Source organism: Equus quagga, chromosome 5, assembly GCF_021613505.1.
Source record: "Equus quagga isolate Etosha38 chromosome 5, UCLA_HA_Equagga_1.0, whole genome shotgun sequence".
Classification (NCBI taxonomy): Eukaryota; Metazoa; Chordata; class Mammalia; order Perissodactyla; family Equidae; genus Equus; species Equus quagga.
Genome location: NC_060271.1, coordinates 70518030 through 70535929, shown reverse-complemented (window position 1 = coordinate 70535929; position 17900 = coordinate 70518030). Strand labels below are relative to the sequence as shown.

Sequence of the window (17900 nt, the reverse complement as noted above, 5' to 3'; positions counted from 1 at the left end):
TGAGCAATATCTCCAAACACATAAAAAGAAGGCAAAATAATAAATATCAAATATTGTTTGTTTTTTATTGTTATAAAGTATTACCATGTCATTATTTCTAAACTTGACTTTACATAGAGTGAGCCTAAGACACTACTTCTAAGAGGATTTTGAAGGAAATGAAAAAAATCTTGGCCTCCTGTAACTAGTGCTAGTATAAAGATTGGTTAGTTTAAGTTTTGCAGAGGAAGCCTTAGGAAGAAAGGAAAGATCTGGCTCACAGAGCAGACCTAGGATGAAGTGTCATATGGAGGAACTATTAATAAAAAAATATAGAAGTACCTAAAATGTGCCAGATTCTTTGCAAGATGTTGTGGGATTGTATGTCGACAATTAAGCCATCCATGTCAGTACAATCAAGGAACATATATTCCCTTCCTAGAGAAAGACAAGCAAGAAAGCAATTGCAACACAATGGAATAAACGCCCAAAAACATGCAAACTCAAGATCTATAGAAAATGAAGTCTCTAAGGCTTTCAGGGAAAGTGAGAATGCTTTACAGTAAAGGTGACATTGTCTATGTAAATAGATGCTTGACAACCGGTTTTTCAGGCAGACAAAAGGAATTAGCACGTGCAGAGACAACAGGAAGAAAAGGCAAGGGATTTCTGAACATTCAAAAGTAGTTTGGTGTAACTAATGCATAGCATGTGGTGGACAGAGTTCAAGGGCTCTAGCGGGAGGACAGGCTGGGACAAGAAGCTGGATTTATTATTAGAGACATTACATGGGAAGCAGTTTGCTCTTAATTCTGCCTGAGAAGGTGAGAGGATGGGCAAAAAGACTGCAGAGTTCCACACTGCTCTACACAGGGTCCCAGAATTTGGAATCAACTTGAGGGTACTAGCAACAAATTGCAAGCAAGGGGCTAATATTAGAATTCAGTTCTTTCTGACAGCAGAGGCAAGTGAGTGAGGAAAGAGAACAGAGCCTGGAGTTCTATAGTAGCTATTCTCCAAATGCGTTCCCCATACCAGAAATATCAGCATCACCCGGAAACTTTCTAGCAATGCAAATTCTTAGTCTCTATCCCAGAAATCCTGGTTCAGAAATGCTGGGGTGGAGCCTCATCATGAGTGTTTGAACAAGGTCTTTGGGTAATTCAGACACTCACTAGAGATTGAGAACTATGGTTCTAGATGAATCTGTTGACTTTGTCCAGGTACTTATGTGCTGTTTCCTTTCAGCAGAGACAGTGAAGATGGAGCTTGGGAAATAGTTCTGAGTTAAAAGTGGGCTGTAATTGAGTGACTGGGTGTGGCTAGTTGGTGAGATGGAGATGCTGAGAATGGATTTGTTTGGGCAATCAAGTTTATAAAGCCTAAAAAGGAGATAAAGAACATAGAGTGATGCAACAGGGTGATTTGGAGAGGGGAAAGGAGTTTTAGAGACCTACAGCAATAAAATATTACAATCATGTAGCCGCCCCTGAGGCAGGAAGGCTTAATAATCACTGGAAAAGGCTTGCCAACAAACTGTGACCAAGAGGTGAGAAGGCCGGTCAGCCAATGACGGGTAAGACCTCCAGGGGGAGGCAATCTAAGTCAGGCGCGGTCGCCTGGGGGCACAGATGGAGACATGATATTGATATCGGGAGCAGGAAGGGCCGTTGCCTAGGAGGCCTTGCCTGCTCTGAGATAAAAATATACGAGTATAGCAAAAACATAATAACATCAAAACAGAGGCCAAGGGAGGGCTCCTTGAGAAATCACTAAGAATTCTTGGCATTCGCTAATTACTTCATCCAGAACACCTGTGTATGTTTAACAGCTGTAAGCTGTGTATATATTGAAACACTGGTTATAATAAACTCAGAGTGGCCATCAGCCCTCTCCGCATCTATCCTGATGTGTACATTGGATTGCGACACCGACAAATCAGAATCTTGAGCATCTGTCAAAAGGAAGTACCTAACATGAGGGTGTGGAGAGAAGAAAAACAGCTTTATTCACATCCTGGATTTGGCCTAATTTTATCTACATTCCTCATGAGCTTCAACGGTTATGGTATTGGTCTATATGAAAATGATTGTTTTTTAAAAGGGAAAGGCCAGAGCTGGAGAGAAATTTTTGCAGATAAATTGTATTCCTTGAAATCTTGGTATGTAATGTAATTTCCACTCTCTTCCGTACATCACGGCTAAAAAAATTCTGAGTCCCATTCTCCACCAATTTACACAAGCCCAGATATTTGTGAACTCCACACGTTTCAGACTGAAGCTTTTTGTTTCTGCCTCTTAGGCCCTTGCCAATTCTCAGTTTGACAGCGTTCTTTCTCCGAGCAATCTGAACCAATTTTATACGTGAAACTTCATGACACAGTTCATCAAATTCTTTGCTTCAGCCCAAATATATAGCATTCACTGCACACTCTCAGCCAGTAACCTTGTAATTCTATCTCAGTGAGTTTGGCACGGTATGCTCTCTCCTCCAGCTCTGCTTAAACTCCCTGCGAAACCTGGGCTCTGAACAGTGGGGCAGCAGGGTGGTGAGTAGGCTAGAGAAGCAGAAGCAGTGATTAGGGTGAACACCTGGAGGACACAGGGGTCTCTGGAGAAGCTATCAATGGAAATAATCCTAATGAAGGGGTATGCAGGGTGAAGAAGGGAGAAAAAGACCCAGCACTGCTCCCACAAGGTGGATACCAAAGGTAGAAGCATTTTTATACGGTCAGCACCAGGGATTATAATGAGATGGCAGTCTCTTGTTTTCAGGGATCTTCCTTAAGCCACAAGAAGGCAAAAGGTATTTTTTTCTCCTTCACCACTCTACCCTAAATGCCCACTGCAAACCTTGTCACAAATTAGGCACTCTTTAATAATTGGTTGCAATGTATGAATGAATCCACCTTCTCAGATTGCCAGCTCCACCTTCCTCTAGCCCTGGTATTCTACCTAATATCCACAGCATCACTGTGATCTGTATATCACTTGCTGGGTACCGCTAATGACCCACTACCTCACCTGGGGCTGGTAATTTTGCCACTGCACTTGAAAGCTAGAGTGAGACAGGTTGTTCACTCTAAAATATAAGATGCTTAGCTATCTTCAAGTGATTCAAGAGAGAGCAATAAAATCTATAGGATACCAAGGGTCATCACATTTCTCCAAAGAGCCAGATAGTAAATATTTTAGTGTTTGTAGTCCATATAATCTTTGCTAGAACTACTCCATTTTGCAATTGTAGCACAAAAGAAGACAATATACAAACAAACGTGCATGACAGTGTCCCAATAAAACTTTATTTGCAGTAATAGATGTTTGGGCAGATTTGGCCCCAGGGCTGTACTTTGCCTGCCTCCTAGGATAGACAAAATCTTTGTTGCCTATGTAGCTGGGCAGTTCTGGTATTGCAGCAAGACATATTGTCAAAATATTGATGTCTATTGTCCAACTGAATATTGAAACAAGCATAAGTCTTTGAGGCTAATGTATTGATTGTGAAAATACGAATTCAAAAGCCAGACTACCTGCCATTATATCCAGTTTTATTTACTATATGTCCTTGACCAATAAACATGCTTTCTCTAGCCTCGGTTTTCCTGTCCACAAAATGAAGAAATACCATGTACGTATATGTTAAGATTTTTATGAAAATAACTCATGTGAAGTGTGACAGTGACTAGAACAGAGTAAGAACTCAAAGGAAGGGGTGCTGGATAAGAAACTGAAGCTCAAGATCCAGTGATTTGCCCCAGTTACAACAGATGATGATGATGTTTGACAGACAACGTTCCATATAACCACCATAATGCTTTTCCATCATGAAATGGTGCTTCTATTAGGCAACTGTGCCCTGCAGTTTCAGAGGTCAGAGAACTATGTTTGCCCTTCTTATGTGACACGTACCAATACAATTGAATCTGTTCCAGAAATACGGTGTGCTGATCAATGAAGATACAATTTAATGACTTAGAAAAATGTGCAAAGATACTGTGCTTTTTTTCTACCTAATGATAAATGTCAGGAAGCATATTCTTTAGCTTTTTTACCATCTGCTTTTCATACTGGTTAAGGATATATTCCTGTGTTTCAATCACTTTATAGAAAAATCACTGGAACATGAGTGGGGACAGACAAAATTGCTGACACCATGCAGCATACAAACTGCATGCATTATTCTGCTCCCTGCATCACAGTTAGTCCGAATTCACTATTTAGCTCCTTTCTAACCTGACCTCCCAAGACATTTGCCAACAGATATCAATTTCAGGTTGACTTTGGAAATAGAGTAACACATTTCAGTGTGTACATGATCATATGATAAAAGGTAAAATGCAATTAAGTGAGATGCCCCCGATTTGTTGCCACATGAAGTCGGCACGCTACATGCATCATACCTGATGCAAGACTTGAATCAGAGAGAAAAGACTTACTGATACATGGAAGAGAAACAACTTTATTCACATAAATTCATATTAAAACTTTTTTTAAAAAGTGTTTTATGGAATCATCGTGTATTAGACTTAGCAGAGATTTGGCTTTAAAGCTAACTACAAAGCAGAACAAACCTAGAAAGCAGGGCACATACTTCCCAGTCTGTATTGTTTCCATCAAACTACGCTGTCACATAAATCATAGACATCTAATACATGTACATATTTATTTGGTATAAGGATGATTTCAAACATGATTCCTTCTCCATTGAATTATATCCACAAAAATTTAAATAAGTGAATGATTTAAGATCACTTTTTATATTGCAAAGTTGTTTAGTATCTTAAAAATAACACTGTGAGTCTAAATATTGCTCACTCTCTTCTAACAATTGAGCCTCAGAAACTTATGCTCGAAGGCTGAGCTATCACTCCAGGAAGAAGAAAATTTCCTCTAGAATAAAGAGATTACTATTCAGTTCACTAATTTGACTGCTTTTAGGGAGATGATAATTTTCTTTTATGCCTGCATTTTACAGTAAGAGAAATAACTAAATTTGACACCACAAAAACCAGGTCATATTAGGCCTCGGAGTGCATACTTGCCGGAAAAGACAAGACCCAGGAATGGACTTAAGAGTGTATGAAGAATCTACCCTTTCTAGTTCAGAGCTTTGAAGGACGAGGAAAGATAGAGGCTGGCACATATCAGTGGGCATGTTCCCCCTTCTCCCTGAGGCAGTGGGAAAGGGGAGAGGAAGATCCGGATGGCTGTGGGAAGTCTGAGACCACTGCAGACGAAAGCACCCACGTCTTGGGAGAAAATCAGCAAATTATTACTTCTAAGGAGATGAGGGGCAGTGGCACAAGGTCCCAGACGTGAAATGTCTGCATAGATGAGTCTGATGCCTTGTTGCTGCCTCTTCTCAGCTGCCTGCGGAGTTGTGGGCCCCTAGCATTCCTGTTTGCTTTGTGAATGCCCAAATGAGACTCAGCTTCTGGTCCCAGAGGCCAGGGTGTCAGTGGTGAGGGGAGGAAAAATGCTCCTTTACTCTCTTTGCATCTCTGGTTTGTCCTAAGAATCAAACTGATATAAGATAGATTAACAGGAGAAAAGCATACAAATTACATAGAATTTTTACATGTGCATGGGAACCTTAACAGGAGAATGGAGAACCAAAGAAGTGACCAGAGCAGGAAGCTTTCATACCCTTTAGGCAAAGAAACACATTTGTGAATAGTTGACAAGACAAAGGAGTTTGGGCTAGGGATAGGAAATGGTGAAAACATAGCTAGGAAGATAAAGGGTCAGTTTAACAAGGTTTGTTTGTACAGATTTCTTGGCCCCAAATTCCTGTCTCTGGTAATAAGGATGTCCACTAGCCTCCTAATACAGGGGGCACACCTTTCACATGGCAGTTTTCTCTCTCGCTTTCAGGAAGACAAAAAAGGGTCAGCGTGTCCTTCTTACACTTATTGTTTCTTAAGTGCCTGTATTTCAAAACAATCAATATGCCAAAGTGACATTTTTTGGGGTGACAAATTCTGAACCCCTTCAGTGGCTTAGCAAGCATGAGCAACAGCTTGGATCAAGTAGTCCAGCAGTGGGTTCCAGCATGTCACCTTGCACTGTGACCTCAACTATCACTTTTGAGAGAGGGTCCTCAATTAGGCAGTATGCAACAGAGGAGAGTGAAGATCCAGAAAACACTGCATTCATGAAAAAGCCCCTTCTCCCCACAACTACAAAATATATTAAGTCCCTGTATATGCCCAGATTCCATGAAGGGGATTCAAAAAAGAGGACAGAACTCAGGGATGAATAATTTTTCTAAACGCACTGAATCATCTGTAGCAACTTATTTAAGCTATTTATGATAAGAGAAGTTTCAATATTTAGAATATTATTAAATATAATTAAATATTCAGAATATTTAGAAGGCTAAATGTTTAAACTGAAAAGAGGTTGTTTAAACTTGAAGGAATGAGATGTTTTCGATTGGGAAATATAACTTTCTCCACTAGTCTGTGGATAAAGGTTCACAAGAAAGGGAAGATCAGCCAGAGAAATTAACAAAATAATGTCCTAAGTTTTAGCGACTCAAAGGAGGCGTGTGAGCTGGATATGGTCATTTTGAAAGACTCTGGAGATTCCATAAGGGCATAAGCGGTTTCACAAACTGAGATAGTTGAATTCAGCAAAAGATACAAGGGATAAAGTTCACATCATTTCTATGAAATAGATATTGTTAACGCATATTTTAAGCGATAAAATTATCATTCCCATTTTACATTTGAGGGAACTGAATCCAAAGAAGGCAAACAACGTTATTAGGACCACCTACCAGAGCTTTGACTTGTTTTTCTGCCTGAGAAAACTGCAGAACATCTGACAGTGTAAATCCCAAGAAGCCCTCTGCAGTCTAACTGTTTAAGGGTGAGTACTGTGACCACATCAACTAAGATAATCAAATATATGTATATTATACCAATCTATCAAAATAAATTGGGTTTCAGATGGTTCAATCTATCTGAGTTAATATAAGTAAGGATATTATCAAAGTGTAAGAGTGTGCCAATTTCTGGAAAGATTCTTCATGTTAAAAAGTGTTTTGTTTTCCTTATTAATGCTCAAGAAAATGATAGCGGAAAAAAGGTAGAAATCATCCAACAGTCTTCAAATGTAGCTCCACAACCTCTGGGCTAACATGTCTTTCACAGACTCAGAAGTTTTTTGGCACTCCTTTTATGAGAAAGTTCCAGAGATACTGGAAGAGGCAACCCAAGGCCAAAAAACTTCTCTGCAAACTTTCGGGAAGAAATTGGAAGAGGAAAATGTGATAAGGTAATGATAACAACAGCTTAGTTTCTTTAATCACAGAGAAAATTGGGGGAGGAAAAAAAAAACCTGCTCCACAACAGAAAAAGATAATCTGTCATGTGTCTTACATGGTCATGTGTTGCTTAATGATAGGGATACATTCTGAGAAATGCATTGTTGGGTGATTTCGTCGTTGTGCGAACATCATGGAGAATACTTACACAAACCTGGATGGTATAGTCTGCTACTCACCTAGGCTATATGGTATAACCTATTGCTCCAAGGCTACAAACATTTACAAGATGTTATTGTACTGAATACTGTAGGCAATTGTGACACAATGGTAAATATTTGTGCATCTAAACACAGAAAAGGTACAGTAGAAATATTGTATAAAAGATAACAAATGGTACCCTGTATAGGGCACTTACCATAAATGCAGCTTGCAGGACTGGAAGTTGCTCTGGGTGAGTCATGAGAGAGTGGTGAGTGGATGTGAAGGCCTGGGACATTACAGGGCACTACTGGAGACTTTACATACACTGTACGCTTAGATTACACTAAATTTATAAAAAAATATTTTTCTTTCTTCAATAATAAATTAACCTTAGCTTACTGTAACTCTTTTACTTTATAAACATTCTAATTTGCTAAACTTTTTGACTCTTTTGTAATAACACCTAGCTTAAAACACAAACGTGGTATAGCTGTACAAAAAAGATTTTTTTTCTTTGTATCGTTATTCTATCAGCTTTTTTCTATTTTTAAAATTTTTAATTTTATTTTTTAAACTTTTTTTGCTAAAGACTAAGACTGAAACACACACATTAGCCTAGGCCTACACAGAGCCAGGATCATCAATATCACTGTCTGCCACCTCTACATCTTGGCCTGCTGGGAGGTCTTCAAGGGCAATAATACACATGGAGCTGTCATCTCCTATGATAACAAGGCCTTCTTCTGGAATGCCTTTTGAAGGACGTGCCTGAGGCCCCTCTTGAGGAGGTGCACTCTTTTCAGAAATACGTCCATGGTGGTTTGCTTGGTTTGTTTCTTTTTTTCAACATAGATTTGCTTGTAAGCAGATAATGTAGCACTCAACTGATGAAAATCTTTCAGTGTTTGGGTCCATTTTTCACACTTTTTAAGGACCTTGTTGAGGTTCGCAAAAGCTTCTGCTAAACCCTTCACTGTGAATTTTCTTGGGAGTTCTTTTCCTTTTCCTGCAGTTTCCTTTTCTTTTGCCTCTTCTTCAGCTATGCATTCCTGTTCTACTTCCAACAACTCCTCATTAGTCAATTCCTCTGGAACCACTTCTAGGAGCTCCTCAGTGTCATCCTCATCCACACCCAGGGTAAAGTTGTTTGCCATCTCAACCACAGCCTTGTTGATTTTTGCAATCTCTTCATCCTTGGCAAATCCTTTGAAGTCACGGACAAACCTCTTAAGTGTCTTCTTCCAGACATCATTCATACACTCCTTGGTGACATCACTCCAAGCCTAAGCAAGGTTCTTGTACTGACATTTTTGAATCAATATTCTACCAGGCTGTTGTCCTGTCAGCTGGTATTTATCATATACAAGGTCTTCACAGGTAAGAGCAAAATCTTCTTTGGAAAACATGTAATCAAATACTACAGAGAGGGAACCTGCTAATCTCATACAGAGTGTCCACATATATTAATAGGATTATAACTAATCCCATAATTATATCTTTTGGTAGAAGCAAGGGAAAACAGTTAATTCCATAGACACAAACAGAAAAGGCCAGTATCTGGTTTAATTTGCATCTTTTTTAAAGGAATAAGTTCATTTTAATTATAAAATGCTGAATGCTATCAATGTCTTAAATTTTCAGGATTTAAAAAGTGAATTCCCATCAGTTGAGGTATTTTTGAATTATACTTTAAAAAGTTAACATCCATCTATTAGATGATATATATGGAACAGGCACATTAGGTTCTCTGGTTGCACCAGAAAATGAATATTTAAAGGATAAGAAATAAAAGACTCAGTTAAATGCTTAATCAAGCAAGGACCAGGGAGAATGCTGTTCTCATGGACAGAACAGTTCACATACCTTCTAGGATTTTAAGGCATAGATCAAAGAAACACTATTGCTTTAAAATTGAAATTTGAGTCAATCAAGCAAAAATGCAATGGTAAAAGAGAAAAAAATATGCAAGGTCTGAGAACGGAAGTCCTTCTATGAGACTAATTCTTTTCCCCAGCTATGTGACCTTCGACAATTTAATCAAGCTCTCTGGCCCTCAGCTTCACCACAAATAAAGCTTAAAATGTGTTAAATATATTCTTAGCATAACAAAAGGAAACTATGTAAATAACTTTTTAAAATGTTTTTCAGTTAGTTTTCAATTACTTTTATATGTGTTGTTTTATTATATTATATATATTATTAAATTACATAGCTTATACAGATTAATTTCCTAAAGGGTTTATACTCCCAGATTAGTTCAGAAAAACATTTAACCCATCATCTACTAAGTCTGAGTTCTTTTTCTGTTTAGCACTTATCCCCACACACTAAACTTTAAGGTCCATTAGAGCAGGGACATTGTGGTTTTGCTCATTGTTTTTTTCTTTTGCACAGACTGATGTACCAAATACTGTTACTGAGTGAAATATGTCATTCAGAATTCCCTAGATTAGGCTGCAGTAAACAAAACCCCCAAATCTTACTCACTCAATATGCACAAAAATGTATTAAAGTTTTGTTCACAGTACATGTCCATGATGAGTCAGCATGGAGATATGCCTGATCATAGTGTTATGGGCTGTGTTGTGTTCCCTCCATATTCACATGTTAGAGAACTAAGCTTCAGTACCGTAGAGTGCCACTGTATTTGGAGATAGGGCCTTTAAAGAGTAATCTTCCACATTAAGATTTTTTTCTATACACTAGCAATGAACAATCCAAAAATGAAATTAAGAAAACAATTCCATATATAATAGCATCAAGAAGAATAAAATACTTAGCTATAAATTTAAAAAAATGCAAGACTTGTACACTAAAAATTACAAAATATTATTGAAGGAAACTGAAGACAGAAATAAATGGAAAAACATCCTTTATTCATGAATTTAAAGCCTTAATATTTAGGATAATGTATTCCCTAAATTGATTTATAGATTCAGTGCAATTCTATAAAAATTCTAGCTGCCTTTTTTGCAGAAATTTATAAGCTGATCCTAAAATTCATAAGGATATAGAAGGGACATAGGAGATCCAAAATAATGTTGGAAAGAACAAATTTGGAGGGCTTACAATTCCCAATCCCAAAACTTACTAAAAATCTACAGTAATTAAAATGCTGTGGTACTGGCATAAGGATAGACACATAGACCAGTGGAACAGAACTGAATGCCCAGAAATAAACCAATATATTTTTGTTCAATTTATTTCCAACAAGGTTGTCAAAACCATTTACCATAGACTGAATGTTTGTGTCCTTCCAAAACTTATATGTTGAAACCTAATCCCCAACATGATCATATTTGGAGGTATGGCCTTTGGGACGTGATTAGATCATGAGGGTGGAGCATTCATGAACGGGATTAGTGCTTTCATAAAAGAAACCCCAGAGAGTTCCCTTGTCTCTTCCACCATATGAGGTTACAGGGGTCGATGACCATCTATGATCTGGAAAGTGGGCTCTCATCAGACACTGAATCTACTAGAACCTTGAGCTTGGCCTTCCCAGCCTCCAGCACTATGAGTAATAAATTTCTGTTGTTCATAAGCCAGCAGTCAATGGTATTCTGTTAGAGCAGCCAAAACAGACTACTGCATAATTTAACTGGGAAAAAATAATCCTTTTAACAAATGATGCTGAGACAAGTGGATATCCACATGCAGAAAAATAAAGTTGGACCCCTACCTCTCAACACACACAAAATTTAAATAAGAATGGATCAAACAGCTACATTTAGGAGAAAAAACTATGAAATTCTTATAAGAATACAGAGATATATATATATATATCTTCATAAATATGGATTATGCAATTATTTCTTAAATATGACACGAAAAACACAAGCAACCAAAGAAAAAAATAGATAAATTTGACTTCTTCAAAATGAAAATCTTTTGTTCTTCAAAAGACAGTATCAAGAAAGTGAAAAGATAACTCCAAGAATCAAAGAAATCTTTGCAAATTGTGTATTTGATAAGTATCTGGTATCCACAACATATAAAGAACTGTTACAATTCACTATTAAGAAAAGAAAAATAACCCAATTAAAATTGAATTTGAAAAGACATTTCTTGAAAGAAGATATACAGATGGCAAATAAGCCATCTGGAAAGCATCATGGAGAGATGTTCAATGTCGTTAGCCATTAGGGAAATATAATTCCAAACCACAATGTTATACCACTTCACACACACACTAGGATGGCTATTACTAAAGGCAAATAGTAACAAGTTTCAGGTATAGAGAAATTGGGACCCTCATACACCAGCAGTGGGTATGTAAAATGATGCATCCATTTTGGAAAACAGTCTGACAATTCCTTAAAAGATTAAACAGAGTTACCATATGACCCAGCAATTCTTCTCCTAGGCACATACCTGAGATTTGAAAACATATGCCTACATAAAAAACTTGTACATAAATGTTCATGTACATAAAACCATTACTCATAATAGACAATGTGGAAACAACCCAAACATTTATCAACAGCTGAATGGCTAAGCAAACTGTGATATAGCCATACAATGGAATATTATTCAGCTATACAGAAGAGAATACAGTACTGACTCATGCTACTACATGGATGAGCCTTCAAAAAATTAGGCACAGTGAAAGAGGCCCAGACAAAAAAGGACACATACTGTATGGTTATAATTATATAAAATGTATGGAATAGGAAAATCCATAGAAAGGCCTACTTATTTGCACATATGCCTTTCTATCATCAGAGAATGAGACAACAATCAGGAGTGTTCATTGTTAGAGGTTTTGAACTGAGAAGTCTCATGGAGAAACGTTTACGTGCATCACTTTTTTTAAAGTTGTACATGCTGTGGAAAATTGGAGAGAGAGAGGAAAACATTTCAGATGGAGATAATAGAACATTCCAAGAACACAATAGGAACTAGATTAGTGGAGATTCTCAGGTTTTTGTTAGCTGACTATTTATCTCAGGGATGGGAAGTTTTAAAAACAGCAGGTGCCCAGACCTAACTTAAGAATTAATGAATTATAACTTATAAGAAATTCTGATGGGAGGGTCCTGGGAATCTCTGTTTCTGAAAATGTTTCCTAGGTGTTTCTAATGTGCAATGATACATAGGGATCACTCTTATAATCAGTTTCCTGGAGGCCAGGGACCATGCTTCACTCATAGGTTTATCTTTCAAACCAAGTCCAGTGCAGTTTTTCAACAGAAGATGAACTGAAGCTCTCACCATAACTTTATATATATATGAATAGGTAAAAGAGAGGAACCTGATCCTTATTTAACCATAAGGGCCAAATTATATCAAAGCCTTTGGACATAAATAACTCCTTAATGTTCAAGTTAACTCAACAGGTAACCAATTGCAAAACTCCTAGTGATCCTGTCAAATGACTCAAATTTTTATCAGTAAACTCTATTGACTTGGCTTCCCTTTTCTAAATCTGAGTCTAAGTATCTGTATATCTTATTAACGCCATTACCTTCCATATTTCAATGCAAGACATTTTATGGGATCCTGTCATTAACAGTAAAAAACTAATTGCAAGTTGCATGCTACATTAATTTTCTTCATAAACAAACATCCAAGAAGCAAAACATATGCTAATAGATAACTGATAATTTTATCCACATACCTGCCAAGACAGATGGAAGGCACCTCAGACAGAATTTTGATAAGTGGAGGATGGCATACCAAAACACTCTTTTCTAAGATCTTGACAAATTCCATGTGATGTGCTGTCACATTTACAACTTCAGGTGCCATTTTCCTACATCACCTTGCCTTTATTTTTGAACTCGTATTAACTGATGAAATATGGATATTTTAGGTAAAGAACAAGCCTGTGTGATGAATACAATGCAAATCTAACACATGGCTTTGACTCTTACACTCCTAGTTGTATGAGACATCACATGGTCCTTCCTCCTGGCTTCACGCTGGCGAAAGTCTCGATCATCTGGGACACATGCTTTCTCTTCTCTTCAACTAATTAAAATACACATTGGAGTATTCTTTTGGAGGGTTCTCCAAGGATGAAATCTCATATACAACCTGACTTAAATAAAGGGGTTTCCTGACAAGTGATGCCCTACACATTTTCTAGGCCATGTTAGAGCAAACAGAATGATCAATTTCTCAGTTGATGGAAAAGGAGAGAAACAGTTAGACATGTCACTGTTTCCATTTTTATCATTGGAAACCAAAGGAGATAATATTAGGCGAAGTCTATACACATTTTCAGTTTGACAGATTTGTCTCTTTCTTCTCTTTCAAATAACTGTTGATAGTTTTGACTGATTTTTTTTCTTACGAGATTGAACAATTTAGGGAAAATGGCTGAATTGGCTTTTGGTAGCTATATAAAGTTGGAAAGGTAAAAGATAAAGGATAAACTAGAACTTGACAAATCTCATTCGATCATTCTAAACATAACTGCAGCTGATAGGCAGAAATATCCAAACTATAGCTAATTATCGAGAGCTGGTTTGATTTAGTTGAATGTGACAGAATATCCATGTACCCATATACTGCTTACCAAACATACATGTGCTTTTCCTCAATGCCCAGTCTTCCTGCACGGGTGTGTCCATGTGACCAGCTCTTGCCAACTGACTCTGAGAGAGAGTGACAAGTATCTCTTTTGAGCTAGAATACAGAAAATAGGTATGACTTCTCCAGGCACTCTGCTCTCCTGCTCTTGTCACCCTGAAAAACACACATTGATACTGCAGAGCCTCCAAATGGAGCAGGGAATAAACTTCCATGTGCTAAACTCTTGAGATTAGGGCATTAATTTATTACTTCAGCATAACCTAGTCTCCAGATTGATACAAATATATATTGAATTTGGAATGAAAAAACCTGAGTTTCAGTCCCAACTCTTTTACAATCTTTATGATTTTGATAGTGTCAGGTAATTTAGATGAACAATTTCCCCAGGAAGTTAGTGCTCACTAAATATCTACTTTTTCTGCAACATTTCTCACCCTAAATTGTACTTAGTTTGCAGCCATATGACTAATTCTGGTAATGGACTGAGAATAGTAATGATATGCATTCCTTATAGCTAGAGGCAATAAAGAACTGATATTCCGCTTTCATCTCTCTTCCCCTGTCATGAAGATACAGAAGCCAAGTGTTCCAAATGGTATGAGCTATAAGGTAGAGGATCATGGCTTGAACCACAATTGACTCTGAATGATTGAGAAGGAATGCTTTATTAATTTAAGCAATTGAGATTTTATGGTTTATTTTTAACCTCAGCATAGACTGGCCTATCCTCATTAATTAAATGGTCTTTTTAAAATATCATTCCTTGATTCCTTGGTAACTACCATGTTTTCTGGAGCAGTGGTACTCAAAGTGTGATCTGCAGAATCGTGCTGAATCACAAACTGTGTGTTACCAGTTAGCAATTAAATAAGTAGAGAAATTGATAGTAAGACTGTAAATACTTTTCATAGCAATTGAATATTGCCATGACATCTAAGCATGTGATCATGTTTCTAGTGAGCCATTTGACTTGTCTTTCATAGCTTTATTATATTTTATTCTATTGCATTTTTCCATCACAGATTTGAGGAATAATAAGGAAACTGGCCACTACAACACATCAGGTCCTTGGAAATGACGAATGAATAAATTAAAAGGTTTGTGTTCCTCATAGAGATGTAGTTTGGCATGACTTTAAAATAAGATTTATCGTTTTTGGTAAACATGACATATACTGAAATAATGTACATAACATAGTGGAAAGCAGAGACAAAAAAGCAAATTCACCAAAATTTCACTATCATTAACACTTTAATGAATTCTGTATATCTACTTAGACACACGCGCACACTTTGAAACACAGAGTTAACTGTATTATAATAGACAATCCATGCAATATGCCTTTTCAGTCAAACATATATCATGGACAAATTTACATATCAATAATTTCAATTTTACTCATTATTATTGATATATACCTAGTTTTTCATTGTATGCACATACCATAGTTTATTTAATCAGTCCCTCATAGATACAAATTTTATTTCCAACCATTTATCATTCATGACAAACGGTAAACGTTTATAAACATACTTATGAATATAGATTTTCACATGCATATCATGTTCCTTAGGGTAAACTGCATAGGATCCCTGAAAATAGGTATTCCTATCTCATAGATTGTATTGATTTATGGTCCTTTAAACAAGGCTCATTTCTTGACCGTTTGTTCAAACTGAAGAATTTTTTTTTAAATAGTTCTCAATTTTGCCTATTAGGGATCCATTTTCTTCACCTACTCCTAGAAGTAATACGGTTCTTAGGACCTGCATACATGTGATAGCTAATAGTCAGCAATTACTAACATTTACTTTTATATAACTGGGAGCAAGCCAAGGACAAACCCAGCTGGCCAGCAAAGCCTCCAGCCCACTCTCGTGGATGGTTATAAGTACAAGAATTGGAGAGTGGCTGTTTTGTATCTGTCCCCCAGCCAGCAGGTGCAATGGGATGAGACTAAATGTTCCTTGGTGAGCCCATACCTTTATGATCCATCTGTTCGAGTAGGAAGGAATGAGGCAGATGGGATTCTTCATGCTACAACAGGGCCTAGACAGAAGCAAATGGAAACAGTGATTTTAATCATCTTAGCAGAGCTCTAACTCAGATTTTGTAATTCACATTGAAATTACACTCACATTGCCATGAAAGCTATGACTAATAAAGGGTGAATTTTAAAACAAAAGTCTTTTATCTTAAATTTAACGTATATTTTTTCATGAAACTTTACATCTGGTGGCGGCCAAGGCCCCAGGCGAGGCCCACCTGTCACGGCAGCGGCCGCACCACAGCCTGTGGGCCACCCCGCTAAAGCCTGGATTACGAGGCGGAGGGAGAATGCTGCAGCACCTGGGGGCGGTCAGGTACATCTACTGAGACACCCTGGAGGACGCGGAGCTGGCACTGAACAAACCCTGACCGGCCTCAAGTGGTGCCATCAGAACGTCGTGCATTCTGAGCACTGCATCGTGCAATCCGAGGAGCGCGTCGTGCAGATGGAAAAGGGCATTGCGCATTTGGAGGAGTGCATCATGCAGATGGGGGTGTGTGTCCCACCATTTTGGAAGAGTGCGTCGCGCATTTGGAGGAGTGCGTCATGCATGGGTCATGCAGATAGGAGAGCGCATCACGCAGATGGTGGAGTGCGCCACGCATTTGAGGAGTGCGTCGCTAAATTGGACGACTGCGTAGCGCAGCGGGCTAGCAGCATTACTTGTGCCTCGTGGAGACCTCGCACAAAGGAGAGGGTATCCTGGATTAAGCTGTGGACCTCTGCTGCCTCTGGTTTGTCCCTAAATTCTGTGAAGGTGGAGAACTGAATTGGTGTGTGCTGTCCCGGAGCCCCGACCAAGAAAAGCTTCGTGCTATAGCTCACGCGCGCCGTTGCCTTCCTGCACACAAACCACATCTTGCACAAGGACCCAAAGGCAGACACATCTCATCATGGAGCGGCCTGGCACCCCCATCCTTAAGGGGTCTGACTTTGGACTATGTAAGGTTTGTGCAGGGATGGCCCTTGGAGCCAAACAGGACGATCAAGACAACAAAAATGCGAATGTGAGTAAATACTGGCAGCCCTCAGGCTGCGGCTCAGACTTCGACATGGCCCCTGAAGTTTGCAGGGGACACTACACGGCCAAGGCCAACATCTTTGTCCAGGCATTATCATTTGGGCAGTGATAGAAAGAATCACTTTCCTTGACTCTGAGACCTATATTAAACAGGGGCCCGGGGTCATCCCTGTTCGTGAGGCACTGCTAGAACACCCAAAGATGGAGTTGCATATCCCCCAGAAACGCAGCACTAACATATCTGGGGATTAAGCAGTTCTTGTAAAATATGTTAGCTGTTAACCCACAGGACCGGCCGGATGCCTTTGAACTTGAAACCGGAATGAACCAGGTCCTAGGTGCTGTTTAAAATTGCGGACAAAGCATCTTGGGTTTTTTTAAACTAGGTGAGTGTACTTTTTGTTCTCCCTGCACACTTACTGGAATGGATACTTCACCCTGGGCCCTGGGACAGCCCAGTGTAGTGGAAGGGTCAAATAGAACGAAGTGCTTGGGGCCAGCCCAGCCGGTGGTGCAGCGGTTAAGTTCGCAGGTTTGGATTTGGCGGCCCAGGGTTCACTGGTTTGGATCCTGGCACCGCTTGACAAGCCGTGCAGTGCCAGGCGTCCCATATAAAAAGTGGAGGAAGATAGTCACAGGGGGTTAGCTCAGGGCAAGTCTTCCTCAGCAAAAAGAGGAGGATTGGCAGCAGATGTTAGCTCAGGGCTAATCTTCCTCAAAAAACAAAACAAAACAAAAACCTAAGTTCGTGTTGCCAAAGATCCCGCCACGTTTCTATGAGGAAAGATGTGGGATTATTTGAGGATGAGTTGGAAAGTGTAAAGAATTCTTCTGAGT

General features: G+C 38.7%; 1 pseudogene; it reads left to right on the top strand.

The window, feature by feature from the left end:
- The first annotated feature begins 811 nt into the window (after positions 1 to 811).
- On the top strand, positions 812 to 17412 carry LOC124239659 (serine/threonine-protein kinase 35-like; annotated as a pseudogene).
- Positions 17413 to 17900: the final 488 nt, after the last annotated feature.